This window comes from Terrapene carolina, unplaced genomic scaffold (assembly GCF_002925995.2).
Source record: "Terrapene carolina triunguis isolate 2854851 unplaced genomic scaffold, T_m_triunguis-2.0 Scaffold62, whole genome shotgun sequence".
NCBI classification, from domain to species: Eukaryota; Metazoa; Chordata; order Testudines; family Emydidae; genus Terrapene; species Terrapene triunguis.
This window is the reverse complement of record NW_020664413.1, coordinates 16,029,321-16,048,993: the sequence shown is the minus strand read 5'-3', so window position 1 is coordinate 16,048,993 and position 19,673 is coordinate 16,029,321. Positions and strand designations below refer to the sequence as shown.

The window sequence follows — 19,673 nt, the reverse complement described above, 5'->3', positions numbered from 1 at the left end:
CCCCCCCCCCCGGCGGCCAGAGCGCCGCGCCGCCGCCCCCCTCCAGGTGCCGCCCCAAGCACCAGCTTGGGTGCTTGGTGCCTGGAGCCGGCCCTGCATTTCAGAATTTAAATTGCTTAACACAAAATAAATGCACAAAGCAGTTACCTTAACTGCATTAAGAATTCTTGAAAAACATTTTTGTCATCTTTCCTGACTTCTTTTTTTTATTATATAAACAGAATGCTCTCATCCCTCTCTCCCCCTCTCTCCTAACCCTCAACTATACCTCAAGTGGGGCACAGAATAACCACCTCCGGATGCAAGTCAACAGAGTGAGAGAAGCAGAATGATGCCAGGTTGACAGCTAAGTCAGGACGGACGGACGGAGGGAGATTGGAAGTAAAAATATATATTTATTTTTCTTTTCTTTTTAAAGAAGAAAGTGTAGGGGAAATTGAGGTACTGGAGAGAAGAGCAGCCTTTGGTGAGATGCCTTTAAAAAATATCACTTTTCGCCTTGAACAAGCAGCCTACTTTCACTTTCCAAAATAGCTTTGTCACTTGTGAACACGATGGGTGGCAACCCAATCAAAGATTTTTTATGAAAGTCCCTGATTATACTAAGTATTTTGAAATCTTTCTAGTTTCCAACCAAGCATACCACAATATGTAGCTTAGCTACACCGAAATGGGCAGCAGCAGATGCTCCTCTCTTTATGCTAGTGACCTATTTACTTGTCGCCAGATTTTGTGATGCCTGGAGAGATTAAAACAGTAACAATCCCTCCTCCAGAGATTTTTTTTTTTTTTTGCAAGTACAAATCTCACTCTGATGCAAATCAGAAGTTTTGTTGTCCTAAAAAACGAACACAGCAAAATAAATCTTGAATCCACGGTGTCAGGATCATTACTCTTCAGTGTGCTGTACTGAGTAGGTTCAACATAAATACCCTTCCACATTATCCCAACTAAAAAATAGGCAACTCATTTACCAATTCAGCACCCCCAGCTCTTCTCTTCCTTTTACCTTCTTAAAAGATTTCTGAAAAACCACCAATGGGGCAGAGCACCTACCTTCTACATTTGTTCTGTACTTTATTGTATCCACTGCAGCTTTAAACTGTAAGTTATTTGGAATAGGATCTACTGTACTGCCTTGTGCAAGCTGATGATACCAAGTTATAAACAAATAACTCAGACTCGCTGCAACCTGTGATTTCAGCATGTATAATCATCAACTGTCCCCACAACCAGAGTAAACTTTTCATCAGAAAAACATACACAATATGCTAGAAAATTAATGTTCTGGAATTATGCTCTGGGACAACATTTTGCAGGGGCTCTGCTCTCTATCCATTATTCTGAGGCTCATGGAAGCTAAATTTCCCATTTATGGAAACGAGAAATCTGTTGTGCTAGCCAGTTGGGAGTGCTGAATAGGTAGAACAAGATGACCCAACAATGAAACAGATGCCCAGCCAGGTAACTCAAAGCTCATACTTCTTCAGAGCTTCTAATGCAGACGAGGCTTGGAAAGACAACGATCTGATAGTAAAGAGATGTTGCAGAACAAGTACATATGGCCCCACTGATCCTGTTTTTAATCCTTAGGGGTTTATTTATCTGTAGCAGAGTAGCAATGACAGCCATAACAGCATTCAGAACATCACCACAGGTTAGCCTGATTTATGAGTGCAAGCATCAAAAGGAAATCAGAGGTACTGCAGTGCATTCCAAGCCTGGCAGTAAGAGTGTGATTTTGAAGTTAAGAGAACCAGATAAGATTAAAAGACCCAGAAGGCAGGGGTCAGAGATGTGGAGAAGGATAATACAGAAATATGTAAGAACTTGAAAACCAGTGAGGGGCACATTAATGCCATTGTTCGAGATAATATACAGCTTAGTTTTCTTTAAACCAAAGCTCCAGAGAAAAATGCTGGAAGTAAAAATGTGTGATTACTCAAGTTTCCTGCTGATTTTGTCACAAATCTACTTAAGGTGACTCACATTAAACACTGGAATGGCTTTATACATTTAGACAGAAGAGTGACAAAAAGTGTCCCAGAATGGAAAGAACTTTCTTCGACTGTTACAGGAATGAGGAATGAAGCATCCTAAGCAAATGCCAGTAGGTTAATAACCTTTCATCTTGTCACTGTCTCAAAATGCCTTTATTTGGGAAACTAGAAAAACAAGTCGAAATTAGCATTCATTCACAAACATTACAATCTCTTCCCAGTCCTGACAAGAGCTACTCAGATGAGATGACAGAAGATGGTGGGCCTGAAAACTGATTTTCTACAACATGGAATTCAAACCTCTCATCTCTAGTAAAACTTCAAGGCCTGAGGTAGTAGTTTTTCAATGAAAGAGCAGAAGTGCTTTATGATATCTGATCTTTTTAAAAAAGCAAATAAAGAAATAGCTGATTCTTTGCCAGCAAGTCTACTCTGAAGTAAAACTTGAGAGAGAGAGAGTCAATCAACATACAATTTGAAGGAAAGGTCTTCTCATAGTTTTTAAAGCAACACGGAAAACTCTACAAGAGTCATTTAGAAATGTGCTTGCTCACTTGCAAGCTATTTTATTCATTTTTAGTAAATCCAAAAGTGGGAGCAATGGATGAGGAACCTCATCAGGTTTCCAACATGATTACCACCCCTCCCCCTCACTTCCACACTGACAACGGTTAGTTTACATATGAGTTGTATAGTATAATTTATTTCAGATGATCCATAAAACTGTACTTTCTGAAAGGCATGCAGGTCTCATGATTTAGACCCCAATCCTGAAAGGTGCAGAGAATTCCTAGTAGAATTCTACAATTCCTAGTAAAACGGTAATGATGAAGTTAACCCTCATCATAGAATCATAGAAGATTAGGGTTGGAAGAGACCTCAGGAGGTCATCTAGTCCAATCCCCTGCTCAAAGCAGGACCAACACCAACTAAATCATCCCAGCCAGGGCTTTGTCAAGCCAGGCCCTAAAAACCTCCAAGGATGGAGATTCCACCACCTCGCTAGGTAACCCATTCCAGTGCTTCACCACCCTCCTAGTGAAATAGTGTTTCCTAATATCCAGCCTAGACCTTCCCCACTGCAACCTGAGACCATTGCTCCTTGTTCTGTCATCTGCCACCACTGAGAACAGCCTAGCTCCATCCTCTTTGGAACCCCCCTTTAGGTAGTTGAAGGCTGCTATCAACCCCCCCCCCCATCTCTTCTGCAGACTAAACAAGCCCAGTTCCCTCAGCCTCTTCTCCTAAGTCATGTGTCCCAGCCCCCTAATCATTTTCGTTGCCCTCCGCTGGACTCTTTCCAATTTGTCCACATCCTTCTGTAGTGGGGGGACCAAAACTGGATGTAATACTCCAGGTGTGGCCTCACCAGTGCCGAATAGAGGGGAATAATCACTTCCCTCGATCTGCTACTTCCCTTGATTAGCTCCTACTAATACAGCCCAATATGCCGTTGGCCTTTTTGGCAACAAGGGCACACTGCTGACCCTTAACCTTGGTCTAGACTTAAAATTTAGGATTGACCTAGCTGTAACACTCAGGGGTGCAAAAAATTCACATCCAAGGTGCCTTAGTTAAGTTGACCTAACCCCCAGTAGACACAGCTTCCGTCGATGTAGGAAGCACTATGGGAGCTACAGCAGCTTAGCTACAGTTGTGCTCCTGTAGTACCCATACTGTCGACATGCCCTTTGTTAGCAATTCTGTTAGTCAGGGGGGAAAAATCCACTCTCCTAAAGATGGAATGGCTGTGCAGTGCTAGCAGTAATAAAGAGGAATGATAAAACTTATAAATTTTATTTGTATACCTGTAATAACTAAATACTAGATCTTATTATTTAACGTATTTTGTTACCAAAGTAAGCTAATTACTCCACATATGCACAGAGAAAGTGGAATTCACAGAGGAAGACAACGTACCACATGGAAGGTCTAAGGTAGGGGTGGGTAAACTTTTTGGCCCGAGGGTCACATCTGGGTATGGAAATTGTATGGCGGGCCATGAATGCTCACATAATTGAGGGTTGGGGTGTGAGGGGGTGCGGACTCTGGGGTGGGGCCAGAAACGAGGAGTTCAGGGTGCAGGAGGGGGCTCTGGGCTGGTGGTGGGGGGAGTGAGGACTCTGGCTAGGGGTGCAGGCTCTGGGGTGGGGTTAGGGGTGCAGGAAGGTGCTCCAGGCTGGAACCGAGGGGTTTGGAGGGTGGGAGAGTGATCAGTGCTAGGTCTGGGGCAGGGGGTTGTGGCCAGGCAGCCGGGCAGAGCTTACCTCAAGCAGCTCCCAGAAGCAGCGGCATGTCCCCCCTCTGGCTCCTACGCGGAGGCGCGGCCAGGCTGCTCTGCGCGTTGTCCCATCCACAGGCGCTGCCCCTGCAGCTCCCATTGGCCACGGTTCTTGGCCAACAGGAGCTGCGGGGGCAGCGCTTGGGCCATGGGCAGCGTGTGGAGCCCCCTGGCTGCCCCTACGCGTAGGAGCCGGGGGGGACATGCCGCTGCTTCTGGGAGTTGGGCAGAGCCATGGCATGTGCAGAGCGGGGACAACCACCGACCCTGCTCCCTGACTGGAGCACCGGAGCGGGGCAAGCCCCAGACCCTGCTCTCCAGGGGGAGCTTGAGGGCTGGATTAAAACGTCTGAAGGGTCGGATGCGGCCCCCGGGCCATGGTTTGCCCACGCCTGGTCTAAGGTCACTAGAGTGTTCTATGCCTCAACCAGCCTGCTCTCATCTGTGCTCTACTCTGACTCCTACACAAAGACAGACCCTCACCACATCTGGGCTAGACAAGGGGGAACTATATGCTAGGTATGTCATCAACATACTGAAAGCACTTCAGCACACATCTCACTAACAGGCTCTTGCATACACTGAATGAAGCACAAATCACCCTAGCGCACACCACCTGAATGAGACCTCTTGGCAGAAGAGTAGTCACCACTTTCTACATCCTATCCAAGAGAAAAGGAAGAAGCCACCCAAGGGCAATTCTGTTCAACCCCCAGGGACCACAGGCAAGTTAACAGCACCTCCCATTCCACGTTATCTCAGACCTCATATCTGTGTGGACAACTGATCTTTATTCCTGACCAACACAAGTAGTGCAATCCTTTACCTTACCCAGGCCAGAATCCAGACAGACCAAGGTCAGAAAAGACAGAGGTATTATTTTAGGTTCATGTGAAGCATGATCTGTTTTGCAAGGAAGGATACAAACTTACTGAAGCTGAGCACTATAATTCTACGTAACATTTTTATATTTTTACATTTGTGTTATTCAGGCGACCTGTGAATGCACCTCCTTGGAACAGTCATACTGCACTCTCTTTTTTGAAAATGTTTTGAACCTGGGTCAGCATATAAAATTTCTTCCTACAGATTTGTTCTTGGCAAGCATTTTGAATATAGTCTATTTTATGAGACTAGACCAGTGGTTCCCAAACTGGGGTTCATGAACCCCTGGTGGTTCTCAAAATGCTACAGGGGGTTCTCAGGAAAAAATTCCCTAATGGCGGACAGAGCTGTCCCTAGGGACCCCGGGCAGCATGGGGCCAGCAGCCCAGAGCCCCTGGACTTCCAAGAGCTAAGCAGATCAACACAAGAATTCCTACCACACTGAGGAGCTTCAACTTCAAGACTCCTTATAAGAAATGGATAGGGAGGTGGATAATTTTTGCTGTATTTAAAATTAATAGGCAGCTAGTATTGTTTTTAAAATTATTTTATGAAGAACAAGTTTAAGCTTTGTTGTAACATGCATTGTTTGCCTGGCTTGCACAAGACCTGAATGCTTGTGTAGGAGGAACTCTGAGTTGGCTTCTTAAATACCTTCATGCTGTTTCACATCTGATATTCCTTGATGAAACATAGGAGTCTTGTCTTATAACAGGCTTATTCAAAGTGAGACAAGCTATGAAAGTGAGATCTTGGAAGAGTGATGCCGTTTTCATAATATAAGAAAAATACTGTAATGATAAATAATAATTAATAATAAACAGTGTGTAGTAAGCATGTCATAAAAAAAAATTATATTCCCAAGATCACTGCTTTTATCATTTATACTCAGGTAAAGGAGAAAATCCCTGGAAATATTCATTTTTAGAGGGGGGTTCACGAGACTTGACATTTTAGTGAAAGGGGTTCACAGGTTATTAAAGTTTGGGAACCACTGGACTAGACAAACTGTAAATATAAGCACTATCTGAGAAAGCACAGAATTTAATGGAATTAGAATTTTGGTAATTAAAGAAGAGTCATCTGTTTGCAAGCAACTATGCTATAGCTTATTCCAATCCTTACTTATTTCTGCAGAGAAGTTCTTTTCTCAAATTAGTTGAAGAGCTGACAATTAAAATTTGCCTCTGATTTAAATTTCAAAGTTAGTCACAGCTGTGTACATCAGTTGCTTAATACTTTTAATACATATTTCCTGTACTGTATGTACATTTTCATGTTTATATGATATTATTAATATATCAATGTATGAGACCAAAGGATTAGCAAGTCATTTTGTCATCTACAAAAAGAGAAAAATGTTAGAAACCATCTCATATCATGCAATAATATTTGTCTTACATCATCTTTGTAATGCCAGCTTGCAAAACTAAAGGCAGGTAAGCATTGTCCAGGTGCTTATCCACCTCAGCTGATATGAATATTTTGTAGAATAATTTTGCAGGTTCAGCAGTGGGGTTATTCTGACACTGCTCATCACTTTTCACTCTAAAGTGTCAGATTCTCATAAACCACAGTTATATCACTCCTATGACTTAAGAGATTTATTTTTGAAGGGCTTGCTGAAGTGTGATACATGCTGTTATATAGGATAATATAAAAATACCAGGAAATCTGTGACTACAGCTGTCACCATGCAACACATACCACGGCCACTCAGAACTCCATAGCAACAATAGGGACAGAACCCACATCCTTCTGCTCCAAAAGCATAGACCCAACTACCTGAATTAAAGGAAAATTGCACGTAACTTTTAGTAGTTATACGGCCTGTCATCAACAGCTGATCTGTTCTGATTCCATCCAGCAGAAACCAGTGGTACACACAGATTATTGGATTACTTGCTATCTAGTATCTTTTAGCAGATTAATTTTTTTTAGGGCTGTCAAGCAACTAAAAAAATTAATCGCGCAATTAAAAATATTAATCGTGATTAATCGCACTGTTAATAATAGAATACCATTTATTTAAATATTTTTGAATCTTTTCTACATTTTCAAATATATTGCTTTCAATTACAACACAGAATACAAAGTGTATAGTGCTCACTAATTTATTTTTGATTACAAATATTTGCACTGTAAAAAACAAAATAAACAGTATTTTTCAATTCATCTAATACAAAAGTACTGTAGTGCAATCTCTATCATGAAAGTTGAACTTACAAATGTAGAATTATGTACAAAAAAAACTGCATTAAAAAATAAAACAATGTAAAACTTTAGAGCCTACAAGTCCATTCAGTCCTACGTCAGTCAATTGCTCAGACAACCAAGTTTGATTACAATTTGCAGGAGATAATGGTGCCTGCTTCTTGCTTACAATGACACCAGAAAGTGAGAACAGGTGTTTGCGTGTCACTGTTGTAGCTGGTATCACAAAATATTTACGTGCCAGACGCGCTAAAGATTCAGTCCCTTCATGTTTCAACCACCATTCCAGAGGCCATGCATCCATGCTGATGACGGGTTCTGCTCGATAACAATCTAAAGCAGAGTGGATTGACGCATGTTCATTTTCATCATCTGAGTCAGATGCCACCGGCAGAAGATTGATTTTCTTTTTTGGTGGTTCGGGTTCTGTAGTTTCCGCATCTGAGTGTTGCTCTTTTCAGACTTCTGAAAGCATAGTCCACACCCCGTCCCTCTCAGATTTTGGACGACACTTCAGATTCTTAAAACTTGGGTCGAGTGCTGTAGCTATTTTTAGAAATATGTCACACTGGTACCTTCTTTGCGTCTTGTCAAATCTGCTGTGATAATGTTCTTAAAAAGAACATGTGCTGGTTCATCATCCGAGACTGCTATAAAATATGCTACGAAATATATGCAGAATGTAGGTAAAACAGAGCAGGGGACATACAATTCTCCCCCAAGGAGTCCAGTCACAAATTTAACTAACGCACTATTTTTTTAAACAAGCATCATCAGCATGGAAACATGTCCTCTGGAATGGCGGCGGAAGAATGAAGGGGCATACAAATGTTTAGTGTATCTGGCACGTAAATACCTTGCAACACTGGCTATAAAAGTGCCAGGCGAATGCCTGTTCTCATTTCCAGGTGACATTGTAAATAAGAAGCAGGCAGCAAATAACTTGTTTGTCTTAGCGATTGGCTGAACAGGAAGTAGGATGGAGTGGACTTGTAGGCTCTAAAGTTTTACATTGTTTTGTTTTTGAGGGCATTTATATAACAAAAAAATCTACATTTGTAAGTTACACTTTCATGATAAAGAGATTGCACTCCACTATTTGTATGAGGTGAATTGAAAAATACTATTTATTTTATCATTTTTACAGTGCAAATATTTGTAATCAAAAATATAAAGTGAGCACTGTACACTTTGTATTCTGTGTTTAATAGAAATCAATATATTTGAAAATGTAGAAAAACGTCCAAAAATATTTAATAAATTTCAATTGGTATTCTATTGTTTAAAGTGTGATTAATCGCGATTAATTTTTTTGAGTTAATTGCGTGAGTTAACTGCAATTAATCAACAGCCCTAATTTTTTACAAAGCCCTTATTTAATTCTCTACGCCCCTATGAGATAGTAAAGTCTTGCAGAGAATTGTAAACTAAAAGAGGTTAAATAACTTGTCCAAGTCCACATAATATGTTAGAGGCAAAGCCAGGAATAAAGCTAAACACTAGGCCACAATTTACCTAGTTATCCATGTCCTATCATCCAATTGTTAGCTAAGCTGGTGCGGTATTGGCAGTTCTCTGGATATATGCAGGATTTAATATCTATATAGCTTTCATAGGGAGAATCAATATATACTGTACTCAACGGACACTTTAGAACATCTTTACTTGCAAATTCAGTAGAGCAGCTATGGCCCATGCTCAGCTAAATGAAAACTTTGAGTTTACACTGCCTACACTGAGTGTTAAGCACTATAAATCTGTGCCGTAGCACTGGACTGCTCTCACAAGCTTAGGTAGCAGCTGCAAAAGCAACAAACCAACAGAGCAAGAAAAAAAGGCTGACAGATTTGGAACACCTTCTAACCCCTTGGGATCTGACAGAATACATTAATTTGGCATAACATGTGGCTACCAAAGGTCAGAGCCTGACTAAGCTTTCTTTTGATTACCCTTTTGATACAATTTATGACAAACAATGCTCCTCCCCTTACACCTACATTGGCTCTCTCCCCCGTCATTGGATAAGGTGGAAAACAGTCTTTTGTATTGCCCTGAGAAAACCATTTCCTCTTTTTGGTCTTGCTAAAAACATATTTCATTCACATCTAGTAAATATTAATATTTTGGTAAACATCAATATTTATATAATAACTAAGGCTGCAAGTCGGTCACAGAGGTCACGGATTCCGTGACTTTCAGTGACCTCCGTGACTTCTACAGCAGCTGGTGCTGGCTCAGGGGCTGCCCAAGCCAGGCAATTTGGGTGTGTGGCTCAGGGCTAGGGGAAGGGGAGTTTGGGAGGTGCAGGGGAGGCGCTTACCTCGGGGTGGGGGGATCCCCAGCTCCCACTGGCATGGCCCTGCAGCTCCTAGGTGGTGGAGGGGCCAGGGGGCTCTGTGCCATGTGCTGCCCGCACCTGCAGGCCCCACCCCTGCAAGTCCCAATGGCTGCAGTTCCCGGCCAATGGGAGCTGCACAGCCGGTGCTTGTGACAGGAGCAGCGTGCGGAGCCCCCTGGCCCCTCTACCGCTTAGGAGCTGCTGGGACACGTGGAGCTGGGTAGGGAGCCCCTGCCAGCCCCGTCAACCCTCCCTCCCAGCACCAGCGGGGGGCCTGGGCTGCAGCCTGCACCCCCCTCGCCTGAACAGCCCTCCCCAGAGCACCCGTGGTCCCCTGCCCAAGTTTTAGTTAGGGGCGTATAGTAAAAGCCATGGATAGGTCACAGGCCATGAATTTTTGTTTACTGCCCATGACCTGTCCATGGCTTTTACTAAAAATACCCGTGACTAAAACGTAGCCTTAATCATAATTATTTTAGAGGCTTCAATTCCAAAAAGTGTCCCTTAATTTGTTAATTTCTTTCTCTGACAGAATCCGGTCACTTTATATGCAATATTATATTATATATAATAGAAGATTTTTTCCTTGCTGAGGTCATCTTTAAAAAAGACAAAGCAAAACTGTCTTTAAAACATACAATAGATTTTCGTTTACAATTACCTTTTGTTACCAACTCTACCCTTATCACGGACCTTCACCACAGAAGTTGCTAGGTAGATAAATTTAATTCACAGAGCCCTAGTTTTGAAGCTGCCCTTTATTTAAAGCAGTGAGAAGTAGTAACATGTAATAGTGAAGGCTACTAAACAGACACAGTATATCGGAAACCTATACCACTTGTTAGACATGAAAACACATCACATTTCAACTTAAGGACTCCCAGAGTATGGCCATCAGCACCAACTGCATACATACGAATTTTACCCTATTAAACAGGTTTCATCTTAATCAGACGCCATATTACTTTTGAGTGGTCTACAAATGTAACTCAGGGGGGTCTCAAACTCTCATTGCCTGGACCACAAATTTACAATGGGATCTCAGACCACCTCTCCTCCAGTTTAAAAGCACACTACTGCAACAAATGCAATTGTTTACATGGAAAATATTAGCCAAGTGTTTTAATACACTTTGAATGTACTATTTTGCCCTTTTGTCTCCTTCACTCCTTCTCTCTCCCCCATCTCTTCGGGTCCCATCTCTCTGTCTCTGTTTCCCTGACACTGAGTCATGTCATTCCTCTCATCCTCCCCCTGCACATGCTTTCCTGCTGCTTGGTTCCCATCTTTCCTGGACATGCTGTCCACTGCCTCATTCCCTTCTCCACTGCACCTTCCTCTCCTAATGGTGGCTGGCCACTCTAGTGCCATTCATACCTCTTGTCCCTATGAGTATCTCCTATTTTTTCTCTTCCTCCTCCTCAGAGTTAGCTAATACCAGGCTCACTCCTCCTCCTCTCCAACTGCAAATTTTGCAGGGCCTCCTGGCTCCTTCCAATACAGGAAATATGAAACTGCTGGGTAACAAGGAGGATCAGCAGCATTCCACAGAACACAATTTGAGAATCACTACGATAAAACAATGCTGTTCCTGCACCAACTCTTACCTATTTCCTGATTCTTCCCAGAAAGACTTTTCTTCCTATTAAAGCACCGGGTGGGGTGGGGTGGGGGCGGGAGGAACCATTTGAGGGACCTATCCTGCATTGTCAGAAAGACTGACTGATTGACCTAACAGGTTTCTTCTCTCATTTCTATGATTTTATCAATTCCTTCAAAAACGGCGACTTTTCTTAAATTGTTTGAGTTGTATACTGGTCTTCTCCACTGGTCTTCTGTAAGGAAGTTTAATTTCATTCCTATTTACATGGGGCTAAGGGAGCAGTTCCTTAGAAAATTAATTACATAGCTCTACATATGACACACATGTAGAGTAAATTACATATAGCTCTATATGGTGCTGAGTCCTACCTAGCACTCTCTTCATGTTTAGGGCAAACCTCTCCGTCTCAGTTAAGGAGATCCTTCACAAAACAAAACAGAAAGAAATGGAGAGATTTCATAGGTGTGTGTTTTTGCTGTTTAAGGCTATGGATGAATAACATCTCCAAGAAAAGCTGGAGAGGGGAGCCAAGATTCTGACCCACATTGTTGATATACGTAAGAACTTGTAGTGCTTCACTGGCTCAACACATGATGCAAACACAGGATGGCAATATATAGACAAGGAAGTTGTGGAGAAAAGACTAATTAGTGAGGGAAAAAAGCAAAAATTTGCTCTGATGAGCTGAAAATGACTGGAAGATGGATAATGTGTCAAGCTGAAAGAAATTAAAAGATCTGGCAGAAAAAAGAGAAGCACATGCCCTGAGGTCTGAGATAACAACCCAATTCAGCGGAAATCAAAAAGGAAGCAAACAAGACATTTATTAAGCAGATGAAAAAATGTTTTTAACAAAAGTTACCTGACAGGCAAGATGCATTTAGACAATGGCAAGGTAAATGAAATAGTTGAATGCACAGAGCTATTCTGACCCAAAGGAAACAGATCAAAGAGGAGATCATATAATAAATGGATTAGAGAAGGTTGCTAATTCACAGGTCTCAAATTGTAATTGTAAACAGGGAATCATCATCAAATGGGTGACTTTATAGTGGAGTCCCACAGGGACTGGTTCTTGGTCCTACGCTAGTTAACATTTTTATTGACTTGGAAGAAAACATAGTATCACTGAAAGTTTACAGATGACCCAAAAATTGGGGAAGTGGTAAATAATGAAGAGGACAGGTCACTGATACAGAGTGATTTGGATTGCTTGATAAGCTAGACACAAGCAAACAATACGCATTTTTATGTGGCTAAATGTATGCATCTAGGAACAAAAAATGTAGTTCATACTTACAGGATGGGGGACTCTTCTCCTGGGAAGCAGAGACTATGAAAAAGATTTGGGGGTTGTGATGGATAATTAGCTGAACATGAGCTCCCAGAGTGATGCTGTGGCCAGACGTGCTAATGCAATCCTGGTATGCATAAACAGGGCAATCTCAAGTAGGGCCTGGTCTACACTACGACTTTAATTCGGATTTAGCTGCGTTAATCCGAATTAACCCTTCACCCGTCCACACTACAGAGCCAGTTAATTCGAATTAAAGGGCACTTAAAATCGATTTCTGTACTCCACCTCGACGAGCGGAGTAGCGCCTAAATCGATTTTGTTAATTCGAATTAGGGTTAGTGTGGCCGCACACCACCGAATTACTGTGGTTAAAGTAATGGGGTAGTGTGGCCGCACACCACCGAATTAATGTGGTTAAAAACCGAATTAATGTGCTTAGTGTGGCCGCGCACAATCGAATTTATACAACCTGTTTCCCAAATTCGAATTATCTAAATTCGGATTAATCCTGTAGTGTAGACATACCCTAGGAGTAGAGAGGTTATTTGACTTTTGTATTTGGCACTGGTATGACTGCTGTTGGAATATGGTGTTAAGTTCCAGTATCCACAATTCAAGAAGGATGTTGATAAATCGAATAGAGTTCAGAGAAGAATCATAAAAATGGCTATAGGATTAGAAAATCTGTCTTATAGTGACAGACTCAAAAGAGCTCAATCTCTTTATCTTAACAAAGAGAAGATTAAGGGGTGACTTGATAATCTATAAGTATCCACCTGGGGAGCAAATATTTAATAATGAGCTCTTCAATCTGGCAGAGAAAGTTATAGCATCATCCAATGGTTGGACGCTGAAGCTACACAAATGTAGACTGGAAATAAAGCATCACTTAACAGTGAGGGAAATTAACCACTGGAACAATTTACCTTGGAGTCATAGAGTCTCCATCACTGACAACTTTTAAATCAAGATTGGATGTTTTTCTACAGGATCTGCTCTAGGAATTATTGTGGGGAAGTTCTATAGCTGTGCTATACAGGAAGTCAAATTAGATGATCACAACGGTCCCTTTTGGCCTTGGAATCTATGAATTCAACATCAACAATCCTTGATACTCCTAAGGTTGAAACAAGAGCTAAAAGATGGGCAACTGGTGATGACTAACAGATCAGGTTCCAAAAGTACAATACACAAGACTGTAAATACAAACAGACAGCTTTCTGTTAAGCAGAAAAAGATTAATTGGCACCCCTACATAAATACTTTTAAGCTGAGTACGACATTGTCTCATCTCAAGATATTAGAAACAGGTAGTAAAAAGGGCTATTTTTCAAATCCCTATTGCCCTTGGAAGCAAAACCACAACCAACCAACCACTCATTCAGGAGAAATGTCAGGAACATAATTTGTTTGATACTAAAGTCAATCCTGTAAAGGTCTTTTTTAAAAAGCTAGTATGTCATTTTTACATGAAACAAATAAAGCTTGCATATTTGGGCCAGATCCTCAGCAGGCGTAAATCTATGTAACTTTCAACCTCAATGGAGCTATATTGATTTACACTAGCTAAAATCTGTGGGCTAGATCCTCATTTACACACACGGAGTATATGTCATTCACTCTCTCTCTCTCTCTCTCACACACACACACACACACACACACACACACACACTGTATTGTGCAAGCATTTATCCAGTCCTTAAGTGAAGACCTTCTTTACAGAAACCAAGCATGGTATTTCCACTAACGAAATTTTTAGTGGTGTGCGTTGTGTGCCTGCACATGTAGAGAGAGAGAGTCTAGGGGAAGAAATAGGAGGCACAATAGAGAGGACAACATAATATTTTAGATACACACAAGATATTATAAAAATGTTTGCTATAAAATGAATGCCAAATGTCTTTTAGCAATCTTGCTTTAAGGGATAAGTCACACATCAAGGGCACAAGATGACACCTCACAATAAGGAAACAGTTTCCTGGCAAACATGAAACAATAAAATTAATTGTAAATTCCAGTTTACTGGATGCCTATATGCCAATATTACTAATCATCAGACCAACTAATGCTAAAATGTAAAAACATCAGGACTTGGAAAAAGATGACAATCGTTTCTGTCAATTATTAGGGAATGTCTACACAACCGATGTTAAAGCGCTGTAATAAAACCACCTCCTCAAGGGGAATAGCTCCCAGTGGTGTAGTACTGTCTTCACTGCCAATTTACAGCGCTGAAACTTGCATCACTCAGGGGGGTGTTTTTTCACACCCCTGAGCGAAGAAAGTTTCAGCACTCTAAGTGGCAGTGTAGACAAGGCCTTAGCAAACCATTAACCCCATTGGTGGAAGAGAATCATGAGTTCCTGTTAGAATTATTAAATTATGCAGAATTGAGAGAGATCAAAAGAAGTAACAAATAGTTTAAAATATTCTAGGACATCCGTTATCTTCAGAAGCACGTTTATACAGAGGACGTCACCAAGGACTGGATATTAAATAATGATGCACATCTACAACTCAAACTGCAATTGATGGAAGGTGCAGGTGTTAAAAACTTTTGAATACCAGACCCTTATCTACCTCAATTTCCCTAACTGTAAAATGTTTACACTTCCCTCTCACCTGGGTTTTGTGAGGTGCATCTTATTAATGTAAAGTACATTTATATCTGGTGTGTGAAAGATGCTATTTATGTATCACTGTTATATTGAATATTGCTTGATATTTTTTTTAACTTTTTACTCTCACCATCCTGGAAGTTTAGATGTGAAATCTGCTCATCTATTTTCACACTTAGCCTCTCTCCATATAGGTAGTATTCCAAGACTGAAGGGGCATTTGTTTTTTAAAACTATATTTTCAACTCCGGTGTGGCCCTCTAATGGTTCCTAATATTATTATTCTTAAGTAAAGGACTTCAGAACAACAATCTAACATGGCCTGCAGGAGTTCCAAAGCAGCTCAAAAATTAGTATTAGAAAACTGAAACGACACTGCAGATTGATGCATGAACAAACATCAGGGATAATAAAAAAGGCAAATCAACCAAACATTTTTCATACAATCTCACCAAAAGGTGTTAATGCAGAACAATGATGATCAACTGCAGGCAATTCATTCTCAGAGCACAAGGATGAGCAGGAATAGGTTGTTTTTCCTCTCAGAAAACCTGTACTGCTATTTTCACCCCGACAGCAATGACAGGGAATTAATTTGCTTAATGTAATGTTGCATAACTCTGAAAGTAACAAATCAGCCACAGAAGCTAATGCAGCTTAAGTGAATTTATTTTTAAAATAAAGGCCAGCTATATACTGTAAGCTTTTCTATTCTTTCACCACTAGAATTTCTATTTAGAGAGTAGTTTTCCATCCACCTCCATAGAATTCCCACAGGGTGAAGGGATTCCAGAACAGCAGGTTTGGGAGGATGAAGATAGAAGTTACATGAGCCTTGGGGCAAAATCTTTGCCTCTTATGCCACTTTTCAAGCACAGCCAGAAAAAAATGTGAGATGCAACTAAGCACAAAAGGTGGAGATCTGTTTAGGGAAAAGACAAAAAACAATGCCACCAAGACTTCCATACTGAGCAGGCAATTCAACAATCAGTGTTAAACAGGAGGAGAGGTCATTTAAAAGGGAGAAAACTTGCAGAAAGAAAGACATTTACTGGTTAGCGATCTAGATGAAGGCAGCTAAATCACCTTCATATTTGATATGGTGTTTCAGATAAGAAAGATGAAGCAAGAATCTCTGTCCCAACTATACTGTGAAGCACTCTGCTTTTATAAGGCCACATTTTAGCTGGAAAGAATAGAATGTAAAATTTCACACACATGGGGAGAGGGATAAAAAGGGGAAGCGGAACAAAATACCGAACAGCGTTTTATATCTTATTCCAAATCTTAAACTAGCTAGCAAATGAGTGGAGGATAAGGCTTTGTTAATTGAGCATACTATAAACTTAAAGGCTGACTGATAGATTTGCAGGTCATGACTGAAGATGTGCGCCCTTCAACTCACAAACTAAACAGGGTCAACCTTTGGATGGGAGACACAGAAAAAAAACTTCCATCAGCCAATCATGGCCAGCCGGTGCCTATCAGACCGGGCAGGATACAGAATGTTGCAATATAAAAAGGCTGCAGTACACTCTAGGGGTTCACATCTAAACTTCAATAAAAGACTTGTGGCACAGCCATGACTAGCCTGGGTCAGCTGACCTGGGCTCGCAGGACTTGGGCAGTGAGGCTAAAAATTGCAGGGTAGATATTGGGGCTCAGGCCCTGGGCTTTGAAACCAAATGAGGGGGGGGAGTGTCTCACAGCCCAGGCTGAGTTCAAACATCTACATTGCAATTTTTAGCCCTGCAGCCTAAGCCCCATGAGTCTGAGTCAGCTGATCTAAGTTCTGAGACTTGGTGCCACAGGTTTTTTATTGATGTGTAGACATACTCTAGGAGTGTCTCAGATGTCAATTGAGCATGGTCAAAAGTGAATTTGAGTAACTTATAACTAGATTTAAATGTTTTCCCCCTAAACCTGGAAGAGGACTTACCTCTCAATAAGGAGTATTTATAAGGAAGATTTTGAGGGAATTTTGTTCATTTGCTTTGGATTTATTCTTGAGCAAAGTCTTAAAAAGCAGAGTAAGTATTTTTTCACTCTACAATAACTCAAACAGCTAAATGGAATTCTCCTAACACCTCTGGTCTAAGGCCAAGCATCATGCCCAAAGCATTTTGTACTATATTAGGACTGCATAACCTTTGCGCTTATAATGGAAGCCATGACATAGCTAACTGCTGGTAACTACTGCTATGACAGATACTAAGGTCCAGATTTTTTAAAGTATTTTTTAAAAGTATTGAAGATGCAGATAGGCACAAAGTGGGATTTTCAAAAGCACCTAATTCCTATTGAAGTCAGTGGTAGACACCCATTTAAGCACTTTTGAAACTCACTAGGCAACTATCCGCACCTAAACACCTTTAAAAATCTGTCCCTAAAGGCCTGCTATGCATTAATGAAGAATTGTGGGCAGTTAGCACCTCTGAAAATAAGGCCCTAAGATTTTGATCCTGCCAACACTTAGGGCTTGTCTACACTTACATTTTATAGTGCTCTAACTTGCTGGCTCAGGGGGGTGAAAAATTACCCCCGAGCGCAGCAAGTCTGAGCCTTTAAAGCGCTAGTGTAGAGAGGCTCTAATCCCCTCGTGGAGGTGGATTACCAGGAGCGCTCTCCCAGCGCTCGCGCGCAACCATACTTGCACTTCAAAGCGCTGCCGCGGGAGTGTTCCCATGGCAGCACTTTGAAGTTTCCAGTGTAGGCATACCCTTATTCATGTGAATAGTCTTAACCCTCATACAATATAAGAGAGAGAGAAGATCCTTAGCACTTGTAATAATGAAAAGAGCTATGCATTTCCTTTAGGGTAAGTACTACAGTATAGTTAAAGTTAAACTACATACTAGAAGCTTAGCGTAAGAACTACACATTCAAAACTTTCTGAAACATTCCCCTTGTCACTTGTAGGTCTCCATGTTTGGTCTCAGCTCAAAGTTGAATTTTAGAAAAAAGTAAGTCCAAAGATGTGCTTGATTGACATCTGTTCAACTACTTCTCAGTTTCTCAGTTTAAAACAAAAAAACACTTTGTTGCTGACAAATTAAGCACTTACATTTAAGACAGTTTAATGTTACAGTTACAATTGTAACTACTCAAAGGCCAGGAAATGCAAACATTAAGGTTCTTAATGCAACCATAATTTGTCCATATTGTACATAGGGGAAAAGCCTGGCTCCAGTGAAGTCAGAGTTTTGCTACTGACTTCAATGGAACCTGGATTTACCCATGGAATATTTAAATTGCTAATTATATTGTTAAATATAATCTTAATATGCACTGGGCACACAGTTTTCTTGTTGAATGTTTGTTATGACCTGCTATTCTTAGATAAATCCATACTTGTATGCAAGCAAGAGTACACGAGAAAGAGCATTAGCTAGTCACTCTTCTGATATAGTTTGTCTTCCAGTTAGGGAACGGAACTATATCATGTGATCAATCGTAGTGAATAACCATAATACCATATCTGTGGATAATCCATAGACCTTTTTTTTCTGGAAAATGATTACAGTTATTATGAATAAAACAAATTCAAGACAATTGTGATCAGTTCACAAACCATCTGAGAACAGGAAAAAGGGTTAATTATACTGAATAAATTGCCTCTTAACTTGCCTCTTTTACATAGCATCCCCCCCCCCCCCAAAATAGATAGGAAGATAGATATGGTCCAAAGGTAGGATGGAAAAATAACTGACCTTCTGGACAGGACTCTTCTATAATCTAACTTGGCACTTGGATACTATAAGCAATAGGCACATTAGAAATATTGATGAGTTGGGCTGTAAGAAAGTGTGTGCCAAACCTTTGGGAGTAAGTAGCTCAAACCACATTAGCTTATGGGTCAGAGTCAAACTCCCAAACCTAGAGAGTTAACAGAGTTATTGCATTGACTCTGAATCCTGCAGTCTTGTAATATGTTTAGTAAATTATATATTAGAGCAGAGGTGGGCAAAGTATGGCCCGCGGGCTACATCTGGCCCGCAGGACCGTCCTGCCCGGCCCCTGAGCTCCCGGCTGGGGAGGCTTGCCTCCGGCCCCCTCAGCTCACTGTGCCGCCAGGCAGCTCAGCACTGGCACACCACCCGCAGGGGGAGGGAGGGGGAGAGCAGGGAGGGAGGCTCACCCGCAGCCTCAGGGGAGCAGGCGGGAGGTGCGGGCGGCAGGAGCGCCATGAGCACGGGCCGGAAGACTCAGGAGGAGCACTGAGCAGCCGCGCAGCTGGCCGGAGAGAAGAGGCGCTTTAAAGGGGAAACCGCCACTTCTCTCCGGCTGCGCAGCTGCCCCTGGTCCTCCTGAGTTTTCCACCCATGTTCGCAGGGCCACATTCCAAAAGGGGCTGGGGGGGAGGGTTGGATAGGGGGTGAGGTCACAGGGGGGCGGTTAGGGGCAGGAGGTCCCAGGAGGGCGCAGTTAGGGGACAGG

General features: G+C 41.6%; 1 protein-coding gene across 1 annotated transcript in view; it reads right to left on the bottom strand.

Annotated features, from left to right (window-relative positions):
- The window catches only part of MGAT5 (alpha-1,6-mannosylglycoprotein 6-beta-N-acetylglucosaminyltransferase), a 240,800-nt gene that overhangs the window by 165,444 nt on the left and 55,683 nt on the right, over window positions 1-19,673 (bottom strand). The window lies entirely within an intron of this gene.